The sequence below is a fragment of the Lissotriton vulgaris genome, unplaced genomic scaffold (assembly GCF_964263255.1).
Source record: "Lissotriton vulgaris unplaced genomic scaffold, aLisVul1.2 SCAFFOLD_595, whole genome shotgun sequence".
Classification (NCBI taxonomy): domain Eukaryota; kingdom Metazoa; phylum Chordata; class Amphibia; order Caudata; family Salamandridae; genus Lissotriton; species Lissotriton vulgaris.
Window position 1 is genome coordinate 501861 of NW_028241900.1, and position 17062 is coordinate 518922.

The following is a 17062-nucleotide window of genomic DNA, read 5'->3' on the forward strand; positions in this document are numbered from 1 at the left end:
TCTGTTGTGTATTGGTTATCATGTTTACCTGACGTGTGAAAGCCCCATGTTTGACAGTGCGCGTTAACAAAGAGACCAATGATTTTTATTAAAAGTTGTCATGTGTTTTTGTTACCTTGCACCGGCCAAAAAGTGCCGGAAATGACTTCATTTGCAGTCACTTGAAAAGTAGGGATTCTCAAATAAATGGTAAGAGGTTGGAACAAATCTAAAGGAATGCATGGCATATCTATATGTATGTGTACGCAGGTATCCATATATAAAGATAGATAGATAGATAGATAGATAGATAGATAGATAGATAGATAGATAGATAGATAGATAGATAGATAGATAGATAGATAGATAGATAGATAGATAGATAGATAGATAGATAGATAGATAGATAGATAGATAGATAGATAGATAGATAGATATTGGGAGAGAGAGAGCGTTACTATAAACTGAGACTTTATTTTCCATCAAGCTGTCTTTCCTTTCCTTCAGGAGCAGAATGTTCTGATCATCAGCGCTCCAGAATCTAGTGCTTGGTTGGCAAGCATCACACATTGTGATGTGTTAGCTAAGAGTTCCATGTCGTTCAGACTCATATATTCCTCTGTAGTTGTACCTTGGTGATTCAACAAAATGTGGCATCATAAGCAGCATTCTACTGCCATAGACTGGGCGGAAAAAACATTTAGAATTTCACTGAAAAAGAAAAAAAGCATACTTAGGCAGAGCTTTCTGGACAGTAAGGACATTAGAGTAAGTGATGAATAAGCACTGCTTTTGTTAATTTACATAGGCAGAACAGAGACTGCTGGGAAAAGCCTGAAATTAAAGGCCCAGAAAATGCCTGCTTCTGGATAGAACACTAAGAAGGGTTGAAAGTTTTTTCTCTGACCCTGGCCACTCTTACAAGCAATCCTATGATAGTCAGAAGGACCCACACTAAAAAGGAAGGGACAGCCATTTGGACCCTTTCCACCTTTTCTATATCTCGCCTGATCGAGCCTGATCGAGCGCTGATTGAGCGGATTAGCACATGTACTTCTCATTTTGGGAAGGTATTGCTTAGCTTGCTACCAGCAGCTCAGTTATGTTATGATGTTAGAGGCTTGCAAGGAATGCTTTAGTCCTGCATTAGGCCGTTTTTATTGCTACTTGCATTCAAGGGAAAGATAATTAGCCAGAATCTGTGGCCCAGTTATTCATCTTGGCATTCCGATTTGCACAAAGGGAATAAGCATTTGAGAGAAAATGCAACATGTGTTTCTTATGTTGCTATGAACAGCTTTTTATCCTTTCTCTTTAGGGTCTAGCCAATGCAGAAATAGATAAATAAGTGCTGACTTTCTGTAAGACGTGTCCAATGCTGGGACAAAATAAAAGGGGACACTTATAAATGATAGTGATATCATTTGAGAAAGGGTAAGTTGACACTGAATTTCATGTATATTCACAGACCAAGCATGAAAAAGTCCCCAGCATGATCTTCATTGCGTGCTTAGAGCTGGTATTAGCTTTTCAGAGGTGCGGGCCTTTCGAAGGCTCGTTGGTCTAGGGGTATGATTCTCGCTTTGGGTGCGAGAGGTCCCGGGTTCAAATCCCGGACGAGCCCTTTCATTGGTGCTTTTTTAGAGTAGTATTGCAGTATGCATTTCAAAGCCAATATCAATTTTCTCTTTGCAGTAGTGGATGAATATTTGCTAGAGTCTCATGCTTTTAACCTTGCCCTGCCTGAGCAAATAGGAAACATTTCTCTTTAAGCATTTTGCAAAAATGCTGAACTTGCATGGCATATACAAGCGTTCAGCTAGGGCTGTCTGGGAAGGTTGCATGAAAGAAATCTAAAGCCAGAGGCCCTTGGAATAGCCTGTTTTGAGAAGTTTCATCACAGAAGAATCAACTGTAGACATCTGTTTCTGTAGTGTAGTGGTTATCACGTTCGCCTCACACGCGAAAGGTCCCCGGTTCGAAACCGGGCAGAAACAGTTGTTATATTGTCTTGGCTGCAATGTTGAGAGGTGCCGTTTTGCCATGAAATTGTCCAGGCCCTGAAGATGGTTTCATGCAGACTCGTTCCAAGAAAGTGAATTCTCTTAAAAACACTAAAGTAATTGGCATGTGGATGTATCTGTTGATTCACAGACCTCGCTTTGAAAAGAGCCCTGCATTCTGTTCATTGCTCACCTAGAACACGCATTAACTTTGGGAATTGTTGGCACCAACAGGCATCTTAGTTTAGTGGAGTGTTTCTGGTGTTTAAGTGCAGAAGCCCTGGGCTCAATTCCTCGGTGACCCTTCTCAAGGTGATGATACAAATGCATCGTCACCTTTACGTTTAATGTCAGAATTGTTTATTTCTATTTGGTGGTGTATGAATGCTTGCAATAGTATGTTGATTTTTTCTAGCCTTGAATGAATAAAAGCAAATCACTCCTCTTTATGTATTTTTCTAATACATTGATATTTGCATCTCCTTTCCTAGCCTGCATTTTTCATTATCTTACAGGCTGTATATAATAAGTATCAATTCAGGGGCCCTTCTTCTACTCAATTCACAACTGTTCTATCCCGGCATTGATAAGCAATCTACATCTGCTTCTGTTGTGTATTGGTTATCATGTTTACCTGACGTGTGAAAGCCCCATGTTTGACAGTGCGCGTTAACAAAGAGACCAATGATTTTTATTAAAAGTTGTCATGTGTTTTTGTTACCTTGCACCGGCCAAAAAGTGCCGGAAATGACTTCATTTGCAGTCACTTGAAAAGTAGGGATTCTCAAATAAATGGTAAGAGGTTGGAACAAATCTAAAGGAATGCATGGCATATCTATATGTATGTGTACGCAGGTATCCATATATAAAGATAGATAGATAGATAGATAGATAGATAGATAGATAGATAGATAGATAGATAGATAGATAGATAGATAGATAGATAGATAGATAGATAGATAGATAGATAGATAGATAGATAGATAGATAGATAGATAGATAGATAGATAGATAGATAGATAGATAGATAGATAGATATTGGGAGAGAGAGAGCGTTACTATAAACTGAGACTTTATTTTCCATCAAGCTGTCTTTCCTTTCCTTCAGGAGCAGAATGTTCTGATCATCAGCGCTCCAGAATCTAGTGCTTGGTTGGCAAGCATCACACATTGTGATGTGTTAGCTAAGAGTTCCATGTCGTTCAGACTCATATATTCCTCTGTAGTTGTACCTTGGTGATTCAACAAAATGTGGCATCATAAGCAGCATTCTACTGCCATAGACTGGGCAGTAAAAACATTTAGAATTTCACTGAAAAAGAAAAAAAGCATACTTAGGCAGAGCTTTCTGGACAGTAAGGACATTAGAGTAAGTGATGAATAAGCACTGCTTTTGTTAATTTACATAGGCAGAACAGAGACTGCTGGGAAAAGCCTGAAATTAAAGGCACAGAAAATGCCTGCTTCTGGATAGAACACTAAGAAGGGTTGAAAGTTTTTTCTCTGACCCTGGCCACTCTTACAAGCAATCCTATGATAGTCAGAAGGACCCACCCTGAAAAGGAAGGGACAGCCATTTGGACCCTTTCCACCTTTTCTATATCTCGCCTGATCGCAACCTGATCGAGCGCTGATTGAGCGGATTAGCACATGTACTTCTCATTTTGGGAAGGTATTGCTTAGCTTGCTACCAGCAGCTCAGTTATGTTATGATGTTAGAGGCTTGCAAGGAATGCTTTAGTCCTGCATTAGGCCGTTTTTATTGCTACTTGCATTCAAGGGAAAGATAATTAGCCAGAATCTGTGGCCCAGTTATTCACCTTGGCATTCCGATTTGCACAAAGGGAATAAGCATTTGAGAGAAAATGCAACATGTGTTTCTTATGTTGCTATGAACAGCTTTTTATTCTTTCTCTTTAGGGTCTAGCCAATGCAGAAATAGATAAATAAGTGCTGACTTTCTGTAAGACGTGTCCAATGCTGGGACAAAATAAAAGGGGACACTTATAAATGATAGTGATATCATTTGAGAAAGGGTAAGTTGACACTGAATTTCATGTATATTCACAGACCAAGCATGAAAAAGTCCCCAGCATGATCTTCATTGCGTGCTTAGAGCTGGTATTAGCTTTTCAGAGGTGCGGGCCTTTCGAAGGCTCGTTGGTCTAGGGGTATGATTCTCGCTTTGGGTGCGAGAGGTCCCGGGTTCAAATCCCGGACGAGCCCTTTCATTGGTGCTTTTTTAAAGTAGTATTGCAGTATGCATTTCAAAGCCAATATCAATTTTCTCTTTGCAGTAGTGGATGAATATTTGCTAGAGTCTCATGCTTTTAACCTTGCCCTGCCTGAGCAACTAGGAAACATTTCTCTTTAAGCATTTTGCAAAAATGCTGAACTTGCATGGCATATACAAGCGTTCAGCTAGGGCTGTCTGGGAAGGTTGCATGAAAGAAATCTAAAACCAGAGGCCCTTGGAATAGCCTGTTTTGAGAAATTTCATCACAGAAGAATCAACTGTAGACATCTGTTTCTGTAGTGTAGTGGTTATCACGTTCGCCTCACACGCGAAAGGTCCCCGGTTCGAAACCGGGCAGAAAAAGTTGTTATATTGTCTTGGCTGCAATGTTGAGAGGTGCCGTTTTGCCATGAAATTGTCCAGGCCCTGAAGATGGTTTCATGCAGACTCGTTCCAAGAAAGTGAATTCTCCTAAAAACACTAAAGTAATTGGCATGTGGATGTATCTGTTGATTCACAGACCTCGCTTTGAAAAGAGCCCTGCATTCTGTTCATTGCTCACCTAGAACACGCATTAACTTTGGGAATTGTTGGCACCAACAGGCATCTTAGTTTAGTGGAGTGTTTCTGGTGTTTAAGTGCAGAAGCCCTGGGCTCAATTCCTCGGTGACCCTTCTCAAGGTGATGATACAAATGCATCGTCACCTTTACGTTTAATGTCAGAATTGTTTATTTCTATTTGGTGGTGTATGAATGCTTGCAATAGTATGTTGATTTTTTCTAGCCTTGAATGAATAAAAGCAAATCACTCCTCTTTATGTATTTTTCTAATACATTGATATTTGCATCTCCTTTCCTAGCCTGCATTTTTCATTATCTTACAGGCTGTATATAATAAGTATCAATTCAGGGGCCCTTCTTCTACTCAATTCACAACTGTTCTATCCCGGCATTGATAAGCAATCTACATCTGCTTCTGTTGTGTATTGGTTATCATGTTTACCTGACGTGTGAAAGCCCCATGTTTGACAGTGCGCGTTAACAAAGAGACCAATGATTTTTATTAAAAGTTGTCATGTGTTTTTGTTACCTTGCACCGGCCAAAAAGTGCCGGAAATGACTTCATTTGCAGTCACTTGAAAAGTAGTGATTCTCAAATAAATGGTAAGAGGTTGGAACAAATCTAAAGGAATGCATGGCATATCTATATGTATGTGTACGCAGGTATCCATATATAAAGATAGATAGATAGATAGATAGATAGATAGATAGATAGATAGATAGATAGATAGATAGATAGATAGATAGATAGATAGATAGATAGATAGATAGATAGATAGATAGATAGATAGATAGATAGATAGATAGATAGATAGATAGATAGATAGATAGATAGATAGATAGATAGATAGATAGATATTGGGAGAGAGAGAGCGTTACTATAAACTGAGACTTTATTTTCCATCAAGCTGTCTTTCCTTTCCTTCAGGAGCAGAATGTTCTGATCATCAGCGCTCCAGAATCTAGTGCTTGGTTGGCAAGCATCACACATTGTGATGTGTTAGCTAAGAGTTCCATGTCGTTCAGACTCATATATTCCTCTGTAGTTGTACCTTGGTGATTCAACAAAATGTGGCATCATAAGCAGCATTCTACTGCCATAGACTGGGCGGAAAAAACATTTAGAATTTCACTGAAAAAGAAAAAAAGCATACTTAGGCAGAGCTTTCTGGACAGTAAGGACATTAGAGTAAGTGATGAATAAGCACTGCTTTTGTTAATTTACATAGGCAGAACAGAGACTGCTGGGAAAAGCCTGAAATTAAAGGCCCAGAAAATGCCTGCTTCTGGATAGAACACTAAGAAGGGTTGAAAGTTTTTTCTCTGACCCTGGCCACTCTTACAAGCAATCCTATGATAGTCAGAAGGACCCACCCTGAAAAGGAAGGGACAGCCATTTGGACCCTTTCCACCTTTTCTATATCTCGCCTGATCGCAACCTGATCGAGCGCTGATTGAGCGGATTAGCACATGTACTTCTCATTTTGGGAAGGTATTGCTTAGCTTGCTACCAGCAGCTCAGTTATGTTATGATGTTAGAGGCTTGCAAGGAATGCTTTAGTCCTGCATTAGGCCGTTTTTATTGCTACTTGCATTCAAGGGAAAGATAATTAGCCAGAATCTGTGGCCCAGTTATTCACCTTGGCATTCCGATTTGCACAAAGGGAATAAGCATTTGAGAGAAAATGCAACATGTGTTTCTTATGTTGCTATGAACAGCTTTTTATTCTTTCTCTTTAGGGTCTAGCCAATGCAGAAATAGATAAATAAGTGCTGACTTTCTGTAAGACGTGTCCAATGCTGGGACAAAATAAAAGGGGACACTTATAAATGATAGTGATATCATTTGAGAAAGGGTAAGTTGACACTGAATTTCATGTATATTCACAGACCAAGCATGAAAAAGTCCCCAGCATGATCTTCATTGCGTGCTTAGAGCTGGTATTAGCTTTTCAGAGGTGCGGGCCTTTCGAAGGCTCGTTGGTCTAGGGGTATGATTCTCGCTTTGGGTGCGAGAGGTCCCGGGTTCAAATCCTGGACGAGCCCTTTCATTGGTGCTTTTTTAAAGTAGTATTGCAGTATGCATTTCAAAGCCAATATCAATTTTCTCTTTGCAGTAGTGGATGAATATTTGCTAGAGTCTCATGCTTTTAACCTTGCCCTGCCTGAGCAACTAGGAAACATTTCTCTTTAAGCATTTTGCAAAAATGCTGAACTTGCATGGCATATACAAGCGTTCAGCTAGGGCTGTCTGGGAAGGTTGCATGAAAGAAATCTAAAACCAGAGGCCCTTGGAATAGCCTGTTTTGAGAAATTTCATCACAGAAGAATCAACTGTAGACATCTGTTTCTGTAGTGTAGTGGTTATCACGTTCGCCTCACACGCGAAAGGTCCCCGGTTCGAAACCGGGCAGAAAAAGTTGTTATATTGTCTTGGCTGCAATGTTGAGAGGTGCCGTTTTGCCATGAAATTGTCCAGGCCCTGAAGATGGTTTCATGCAGACTCGTTCCAAGAAAGTGAATTCTCCTAAAAACACTAAAGTAATTGGCATGTGGATGTATCTGTTGATTCACAGACCTCGCTTTGAAAAGAGCCCTGCATTCTGTTCATTGCTCACCTAGAACACGCATTAACTTTGGGAATTGTTGGCACCAACAGGCATCTTAGTTTAGTGGAGTGTTTCTGGTGTTTAAGTGCAGAAGCCCTGGGCTCAATTCCTCGGTGACCCTTCTCAAGGTGATGATACAAATGCATCGTCACCTTTACGTTTAATGTCAGAATTGTTTATTTCTATTTGGTGGTGTATGAATGCTTGCAATAGTATGTTGATTTTTTCTAGCCTTGAATGAATAAAAGCAAATCACTCCTCTTTATGTATTTTTCTAATACATTGATATTTGCATCTACTTTCCTAGCCTGCATTTTTCATTATCTTACAGGCTGTATATAATAAGTATCAATTCAGGGGCCCTTCTTCTACTCAATTCACAACTGTTCTATCCCGGCATTGATAAGCAATCTACATCTGCTTCTGTTGTGTATTGGTTATCATGTTTACCTGACGTGTGAAAGCCCCATGTTTGACAGTGCGCGTTAACAAAGAGACCAATGATTTTTATTAAAAGTTGTCATGTGTTTTTGTTACCTTGCACCGGCCAAAAAGTGCCGGAAATGACTTCATTTGCAGTCACTTGAAAAGTAGTGATTCTCAAATAAATGGTAAGAGGTTGGAACAAATCTAAAGGAATGCATGGCATATCTATATGTATGTGTACGCAGGTATCCATATATAAAGATAGATAGATAGATAGATAGATAGATAGATAGATAGATAGATAGATAGATAGATAGATAGATAGATAGATAGATAGATAGATAGATAGATAGATAGATAGATAGATAGATAGATAGATAGATAGATAGATAGATAGATAGATAGATAGATAGATAGATAGATAGATAGATAGATAGATAGATAGATAGATAGATAGATAGATATTGGGAGAGAGAGAGCGTTACTATAAACTGAGACTTTATTTTCCATCAAGCTGTCTTTCCTTTCCTTCAGGAGCAGAATGTTCTGATCATCAGCGCTCCAGAATCTAGTGCTTGGTTGGCAAGCATCACACATTGTGATGTGTTAGCTAAGAGTTCCATGTCGTTCAGACTCATATATTCCTCTGTAGTTGTACCTTGGTGATTCAACAAAATGTGGCATCATAAGCAGCATTCTACTGCCATAGACTGGGCGGAAAAAACATTTAGAATTTCACTGAAAAAGAAAAAAAGCATACTTAGGCAGAGCTTTCTGGACAGTAAGGACATTAGAGTAAGTGATGAATAAGCACTGCTTTTGTTAATTTACATAGGCAGAACAGAGACTGCTGGGAAAAGCCTGAAATTAAAGGCCCAGAAAATGCCTGCTTCTGGATAGAACACTAAGAAGGGTTGAAAGTTTTTTCTCTGACCCTGGCCACTCTTACAAGCAATCCTATGATAGTCAGAAGGACCCACACTAAAAAGGAAGGGACAGCCATTTGGACCCTTTCCACCTTTTCTATATCTCGCCTGATCGAGCCTGATCGAGCGCTGATTGAGCGGATTAGCACATGTACTTCTCATTTTGGGAAGGTATTGCTTAGCTTGCTACCAGCAGCTCAGTTATGTTATGATGTTAGAGGCTTGCAAGGAATGCTTTAGTCCTGCATTAGGCCGTTTTTATTGCTACTTGCATTCAAGGGAAAGATAATTAGCCAGAATCTGTGGCCCAGTTATTCATCTTGGCATCCCGATTTGCACAAAGGGAATAAGCATTTGAGAGAAAATGCAACATGTGTTTCTTATGTTGCTATTCTTTCTCTTTAGGGTCTAGCCAATGCAGAAATAGATAAATAAGTGCTGACTTTCTGTAAGACGTGTCCAATGCTGGGACAAAATAAAAGGGGACACTTATAAATGATAGTGATATCATTTGAGAAAGGGTAAGTTGACACTGAATTTCATGTATATTCACAGACCAAGCATGAAAAAGTCCCCAGCATGATCTTCATTGCGTGCTTAGAGCTGGTATTAGCTTTTCAGAGGTGCGGGCCTTTCGAAGGCTCGTTGGTCTAGGGTATGATTCTCGCTTTGGGTGCGAGAGGTCCCGGGTTCAAATCCCGGACGAGCCCTTTCATTGGTGCTTTTTTAAAGTAGTATTGCAGTATGCATTTCAAAGCCAATATCAATTTTCTCTTTGCAGTAGTGGATGAATATTTGCTAGAGTCTCATGCTTTTAACCTTGCCCTGCCTGAGCAAATAGGAAACATTTCTCTTTAAGCATTTTGCAAAAATGCTGAACTTGCATGGCATATACAAGCGTTCAGCTAGGGCTGTCTGGGAAGGTTGCATGAAAGAAATCTAAAACCAGAGGCCCTTGGAATAGCCTGTTTTGAGAAGTTTCATCACAGAAGAATCAACTGTAGACATCTGTTTCTGTAGTGTAGTGGTTATCACGTTTGCCTCACACGCGAAAGGTCCCCGTTTCGAAACCGGGCAGAAACAGTTGATATATTGTCTTGGCTGCAATGTTGAGAGGTGCCGTTTTGCCATGAAATTGTCCAGGCCCTGAAGATGGTTTCATGCAGACTCGTTCCAAGAAAGTGAATTCTCTTAAAAACACTAAAGTAATTGGCATGTGGATGTATCTGTTGATTCACAGACCTCGCTTTGAAAAGAGCCCTGCATTCTGTTCATTGCTCACCTAGAACACGCATTAACTTTGGGAATTGTTGGCACCAACAGGCATCTTAGTTTAGTGGAGTGTTTCTGGTGTTTAAGTGCAGAAGCCCTGGGCTCAATTCCTCGGTGACCCTTCTCAAGGTGATGATACAAATGCATCGTCACCTTTACGTTTAATGTCAGAATTGTTTATTTCTATTTGGTGGTGTATGAATGCTTGCAATAGTATGTTGATTTTTTCTAGCCTTGAATGAATAAAAGCAAATCACTCCTCTTTATGTATTTTTCTAATACATTGATATTTGCATCTCCTTTCCTAGCCTGCATTTTTCATTATCTTACAGGCTGTATATAATAAGTATCAATTCAGGGGCCCTTCTTCTACTCAATTCACAACTGTTCTATCCCGGCATTGATAAGCAATCTACATCTGCTTCTGTTGTGTATTGGTTATCATGTTTACCTGACGTGTGAAAGCCCCATGTTTGACAGTGCGCGTTAACAAAGAGACCAATGATTTTTATTAAAAGTTGTCATGTGTTTTTGTTACCTTGCACCGGCCAAAAAGTGCCGGAAATGACTTCATTTGCAGTCACTTGAAAAGTAGGGATTCTCAAATAAATGGTAAGAGGTTGGAACAAATCTAAAGGAATGCATGGCATATCTATATGTATGTGTACGCAGGTATCCATATATAAAGATAGATAGATAGATAGATAGATAGATAGATAGATAGATAGATAGATAGATAGATAGATAGATAGATAGATAGATAGATAGATAGATAGATAGATAGATAGATAGATAGATAGATAGATAGATAGATAGATAGATAGATAGATAGATAGATAGATAGATAGATATTGGGAGAGAGAGAGCGTTACTATAAACTGAGACTTTATTTTCCATCAAGCTGTCTTTCCTTTCCTTCAGGAGCAGAATGTTCTGATCATCAGCGCTCCAGAATCTAGTGCTTGGTTGGCAAGCATCACACATTGTGATGTGTTAGCTAAGAGTTCCATGTCGTTCAGACTCATATATTCCTCTGTAGTTGTACCTTGGTGATTCAACAAAATGTGGCATCATAAGCAGCATTCTACTGCCATAGACTGGGCGGAAAAAACATTTAGAATTTCACTGAAAAAGAAAAAAAGCATACTTAGGCAGAGCTTTCTGGACAGTAAGGACATTAGAGTAAGTGATGAATAAGCACTGCTTTTGTTAATTTACATAGGCAGAACAGAGACTGCTGGGAAAAGCCTGAAATTAAAGGCACAGAAAATGCCTGCTTCTGGATAGAACACTAAGAAGGGTTGAAAGTTTTTTCTCTGACCCTGGCCACTCTTACAAGCAATCCTATGATAGTCAGAAGGACCCACCCTGAAAAGGAAGGGACAGCCATTTGGACCCTTTCCACCTTTTCTATATCTCGCCTGATCGCAACCTGATCGAGCGCTGATTGAGCGGATTAGCACATGTACTTCTCATTTTGGGAAGGTATTGCTTAGCTTGCTACCAGCAGCTCAGTTATGTTATGATGTTAGAGGCTTGCAAGGAATGCTTTAGTCCTGCATTAGGCCGTTTTTATTGCTACTTGCATTCAAGGGAAAGATAATTAGCCAGAATCTGTGGCCCAGTTATTCACCTTGGCATTCCGATTTGCACAAAGGTGAGAGAAAATGCAACATGTGTTTCTTATGTTGCTATGAACAGCTTTTTATTCTTTCTCTTTAGGGTCTAGCCAATGCAGAAATAGATAAATAAGTGCTGACTTTCTGTAAGACGTGTCCAATGCTGGGACAAAATAAAAGGGGACACTTATAAATGATAGTGATATCATTTGAGAAAGGGTAAGTTGACACTGAATTTCATGTATATTCACAGACCAAGCATGAAAAAGTCCCCAGCATGATCTTCATTGCGTGCTTAGAGCTGGTATTAGCTTTTCAGAGGTGCGGGCCTTTCGAAGGCTCGTTGGTCTAGGGGTATGATTCTCGCTTTGGGTGCGAGAGGTCCCGGGTTCAAATCCCGGACGAGCCCTTTCATTGGTGCTTTTTTAAAGTAGTATTGCAGTATGCATTTCAAAGCCAATATCAATTTTCTCTTTGCAGTAGTGGATGAATATTTGCTAGAGTCTCATGCTTTTAACCTTGCCCTGCCTGAGCAACTAGGAAACATTTCTCTTTAAGCATTTTGCAAAAATGCTGAACTTGCATGGCATATACAAGCGTTCAGCTAGGGCTGTCTGGGAAGGTTGCATGAAAGAAATCTAAAACCAGAGGCCCTTGGAATAGCCTGTTTTGAGAAATTTCATCACAGAAGAATCAACTGTAGACATCTGTTTCTGTAGTGTAGTGGTTATCACGTTCGCCTCACACGCGAAAGGTCCCCGGTTCGAAACCGGGCAGAAAAAGTTGTTATATTGTCTTGGCTGCAATGTTGAGAGGTGCCGTTTTGCCATGAAATTGTCCAGGCCCTGAAGATGGTTTCATGCAGACTCGTTCCAAGAAAGTGAATTCTCCTAAAAACACTAAAGTAATTGGCCTGTGGATGTATCTGTTGATTCACAGACCTCGCTTTGAAAAGAGCCCTGCATTCTGTTCATTGCTCACCTAGAACACGCATTAACTTTGGGAATTGTTGGCACCAACAGGCATCTTAGTTTAGTGGAGTGTTTCTGGTGTTTAAGTGCAGAAGCCCTGGGCTCAATTCCTCGGTGACCCTTCTCAAGGTGATGATACAAATGCATCGTCACCTTTACGTTTAATGTCAGAATTGTTTATTTCTATTTGGTGGTGTATGAATGCTTGCAATAGTATGTTGATTTTTTCTAGCCTTGAATGAATAAAAGCAAATCACTCCTCTTTATGTATTTTTCTAATACATTGATATTTGCATCTCCTTTCCTAGCCTGCATTTTTCATTATCTTACAGGCTGTATATAATAAGTATCAATTCAGGGGCCCTTCTTCTACTCAATTCACAACTGTTCTATCCCGGCATTGATAAGCAATCTACATCTGCTTCTGTTGTGTATTGGTTATCATGTTTACCTGACGTGTGAAAGCCCCATGTTTGACAGTGCGCGTTAACAAAGAGACCAATGATTTTTATTAAAAGTTGTCATGTGTTTTTGTTACCTTGCACCGGCCAAAAAGTGCCGGAAATGACTTCATTTGCAGTCACTTGAAAAGTAGGGATTCTCAAATAAATGGTAAGAGGTTGGAACAAATCTAAAGGAATGCATGGCATATCTATATGTATGTGTACGCAGGTATCCATATATAATAGATAGATAGATAGATAGATAGATAGATAGATAGATAGATAGATAGATAGATAGATAGATAGATAGATAGATAGATAGATAGATAGATAGATAGATAGATAGATAGATAGATAGATAGATAGATAGATAGATAGATAGATAGATAGATAGATAGATAGATAGATAGATATTGGGAGAGAGAGAGCGTTACTATAAACTGAGACTTTATTTTCCATCAAGCTGTCTTTCCTTTCCTTCAGGAGCAGAATGTTCTGATCATCAGCGCTCCAGAATCTAGTGCTTGGTTGGCAAGCATCACACATTGTGATGTGTTAGCTAAGAGTTCCATGTCGTTCAGACTCATATATTCCTCTGTAGTTGTACCTTGGTGATTCAACAAAATGTGGCATCATAAGCAGCATTCTACTGCCATAGACTGGGCGGAAAAAACATTTAGAATTTCACTGAAAAAGAAAAAAAGCATACTTAGGCAGAGCTTTCTGGACAGTAAGGACATTAGAGTAAGTGATGAATAAGCACTGCTTTTGTTAATTTACATAGGCAGAACAGAGACTGCTGGGAAAAGCCTGAAATTAAAGGCCCAGAAAATGCCTGCTTCTGGATAGAACACTAAGAAGGGTTGAAAGTTTTTTCTCTGACCCTGGCCACTCTTACAAGCAATCCTATGATAGTCAGAAGGACCCACACTAAAAAGGAAGGGACAGCCATTTGGACCCTTTCCACCTTTTCTATATCTCGCCTGATCGAGCCTGATCGAGCGCTGATTGAGCGGATTAGCACATGTACTTCTCATTTTGGGAAGGTATTGCTTAGCTTGCTACCAGCAGCTCAGTTATGTTATGATGTTAGAGGCTTGCAAGGAATGCTTTAGTCCTGCATTAGGCCGTTTTTATTGCTACTTGCATTCAAGGGAAAGATAATTAGCCAGAATCTGTGGCCCAGTTATTCATCTTGGCATTCCGATTTGCACAAAGGGAATAAGCATTTGAGAGAAAATGCAACATGTGTTTCTTATGTTGCTATGAACAGCTTTTTATCCTTTCTCTTTAGGGTCTAGCCAATGCAGAAATAGATAAATAAGTGCTGACTTTCTGTAAGACGTGTCCAATGCTGGGACAAAATAAAAGGGGACACTTATAAATGATAGTGATATCATTTGAGAAAGGGTAAGTTGACACTGAATTTCATGTATATTCACAGACCAAGCATGAAAAAGTCCCCAGCATGATCTTCATTGCGTGCTTAGAGCTGGTATTAGCTTTTCAGAGGTGCGGGCCTTTCGAAGGCTCGTTGGTCTAGGGGTATGATTCTCGCTTTGGGTGCGAGAGGTCCCGGGTTCAAATCCCGGACGAGCCCTTTCATTGGTGCTTTTTTAGAGTAGTATTGCAGTATGCATTTCAAAGCCAATATCAATTTTCTCTTTGCAGTAGTGGATGAATATTTGCTAGAGTCTCATGCTTTTAACCTTGCCCTGCCTGAGCAAATAGGAAACATTTCTCTTTAAGCATTTTGCAAAAATGCTGAACTTGCATGGCATATACAAGCGTTCAGCTAGGGCTGTCTGGGAAGGTTGCATGAAAGAAATCTAAAGCCAGAGGCCCTTGGAATAGCCTGTTTTGAGAAGTTTCATCACAGAAGAATCAACTGTAGACATCTGTTTCTGTAGTGTAGTGGTTATCACGTTCGCCTCACACGCGAAAGGTCCCCGGTTCGAAACCGGGCAGAAACAGTTGTTATATTGTCTTGGCTGCAATGTTGAGAGGTGCCGTTTTGCCATGAAATTGTCCAGGCCCTGAAGATGGTTTCATGCAGACTCGTTCCAAGAAAGTGAATTCTCTTAAAAACACTAAAGTAATTGGCATGTGGATGTATCTGTTGATTCACAGACCTCGCTTTGAAAAGAGCCCTGCATTCTGTTCATTGCTCACCTAGAACACGCATTAACTTTGGGAATTGTTGGCACCAACAGGCATCTTAGTTTAGTGGAGTGTTTCTGGTGTTTAAGTGCAGAAGCCCTGGGCTCAATTCCTCGGTGACCCTTCTCAAGGTGATGATACAAATGCATCGTCACCTTTACGTTTAATGTCAGAATTGTTTATTTCTATTTGGTGGTGTATGAATGCTTGCAATAGTATGTTGATTTTTTCTAGCCTTGAATGAATAAAAGCAAATCACTCCTCTTTATGTATTTTTCTAATACATTGATATTTGCATCTCCTTTCCTAGCCTGCATTTTTCATTATCTTACAGGCTGTATATAATAAGTATCAATTCAGGGGCCCTTCTTCTACTCAATTCACAACTGTTCTATCCCGGCATTGATAAGCAATCTACATCTGCTTCTGTTGTGTATTGGTTATCATGTTTACCTGACGTGTGAAAGCCCCATGTTTGACAGTGCGCGTTAACAAAGAGACCAATGATTTTTATTAAAAGTTGTCATGTGTTTTTGTTACCTTGCACCGGCCAAAAAGTGCCGGAAATGACTTCATTTGCAGTCACTTGAAAAGTAGGGATTCTCAAATAAATGGTAAGAGGTTGGAACAAATCTAAAGGAATGCATGGCATATCTATATGTATGTGTACGCAGGTATCCATATATAAAGATAGATAGATAGATAGATAGATAGATAGATAGATAGATAGATAGATAGATAGATAGATAGATAGATAGATAGATAGATAGATAGATAGATAGATAGATAGATAGATAGATAGATAGATAGATAGATAGATAGATAGATAGATAGATAGATAGATAGATAGATAGATATTGGGAGAGAGAGAGCGTTACTATAAACTGAGACTTTATTTTCCATCAAGCTGTCTTTCCTTTCCTTCAGGAGCAGAATGTTCTGATCATCAGCGCTCCAGAATCTAGTGCTTGGTTGGCAAGCATCACACATTGTGATGTGTTAGCTAAGAGTTCCATGTCGTTCAGACTCATATATTCCTCTGTAGTTGTACCTTGGTGATTCAACAAAATGTGGCATCATAAGCAGCATTCTACTGCCATAGACTGGGCAGTAAAAACATTTAGAATTTCACTGAAAAAGAAAAAAAGCATACTTAGGCAGAGCTTTCTGGACAGTAAGGACATTAGAGTAAGTGATGAATAAGCACTGCTTTTGTTAATTTACATAGGCAGAACAGAGACTGCTGGGAAAAGCCTGAAATTAAAGGCACAGAAAATGCCTGCTTCTGGATAGAACACTAAGAAGGGTTGAAAGTTTTTTCTCTGACCCTGGCCACTCTTACAAGCAATCCTATGATAGTCAGAAGGACCCACCCTGAAAAGGAAGGGACAGCCATTTGGACCCTTTCCACCTTTTCTATATCTCGCCTGATCGCAACCTGATCGAGCGCTGATTGAGCGGATTAGCACATGTACTTCTCATTTTGGGAAGGTATTGCTTAGCTTGCTACCAGCAGCTCAGTTATGTTATGATGTTAGAGGCTTGCAAGGAATGCTTTAGTCCTGCATTAGGCCGTTTTTATTGCTACTTGCATTCAAGGGAAAGATAATTAGCCAGAATCTGTGGCCCAGTTATTCACCTTGGCATTCCGATTTGCACAAAGGGAATAAGCATTTGAGAGAAAATGCAACATGTGTTTCTTATGTTGCTATGAACAGCTTTTTATTCTTTCTCTTTAGGGTCTAGCCAATGCAGAAATAGATAAATAAGTGCTGACTTTCTGTAAGACGTGTCCAATGCTGGGACAAAATAAAAGGGGACACTTATAAATGATAGTGATATCATTTGAGAAAGGGT

The 17062-nt window shown here is 39.7% G+C and overlaps 9 non-coding genes across 9 annotated transcripts; all 9 read left to right on the forward strand.

Annotated features, from left to right (window-relative positions):
- The first annotated feature begins 1531 nt into the window (after positions 1-1531).
- TRNAP-UGG (transfer RNA proline (anticodon UGG)) lies at positions 1532-1603 on the forward strand. Its single transcript has one exon. It is a non-coding gene; the product is annotated as a tRNA-Pro (tRNA).
- A 300-nt stretch (positions 1604-1903) lies between these two features.
- Positions 1904-1976, forward strand: TRNAV-CAC (transfer RNA valine (anticodon CAC)). The gene has a single exon. It is a non-coding gene; the product is annotated as a tRNA-Val (tRNA).
- Positions 1977-4136: 2160 nt separating this feature from the next.
- Positions 4137-4208, forward strand: TRNAP-UGG (transfer RNA proline (anticodon UGG)). The gene has a single exon. It is a non-coding gene; the product is annotated as a tRNA-Pro (tRNA).
- Positions 4209-4508: 300 nt separating this feature from the next.
- Positions 4509-4581, forward strand: TRNAV-CAC (transfer RNA valine (anticodon CAC)). The gene has a single exon. It is a non-coding gene; the product is annotated as a tRNA-Val (tRNA).
- Positions 4582-7125: 2544 nt separating this feature from the next.
- TRNAV-CAC (transfer RNA valine (anticodon CAC)) lies at positions 7126-7198 on the forward strand. Its single transcript has one exon. It is a non-coding gene; the product is annotated as a tRNA-Val (tRNA).
- A 4770-nt stretch (positions 7199-11968) lies between these two features.
- Positions 11969-12040, forward strand: TRNAP-UGG (transfer RNA proline (anticodon UGG)). The gene has a single exon. It is a non-coding gene; the product is annotated as a tRNA-Pro (tRNA).
- A 300-nt stretch (positions 12041-12340) lies between these two features.
- On the forward strand, positions 12341-12413 carry TRNAV-CAC (transfer RNA valine (anticodon CAC)). The gene has a single exon. It is a non-coding gene; the product is annotated as a tRNA-Val (tRNA).
- Positions 12414-14573: 2160 nt separating this feature from the next.
- Positions 14574-14645, forward strand: TRNAP-UGG (transfer RNA proline (anticodon UGG)). The gene has a single exon. It is a non-coding gene; the product is annotated as a tRNA-Pro (tRNA).
- Positions 14646-14945: 300 nt separating this feature from the next.
- Positions 14946-15018, forward strand: TRNAV-CAC (transfer RNA valine (anticodon CAC)). Its single transcript has one exon. It is a non-coding gene; the product is annotated as a tRNA-Val (tRNA).
- The last annotated feature ends 2044 nt before the right edge of the window (positions 15019-17062 follow it).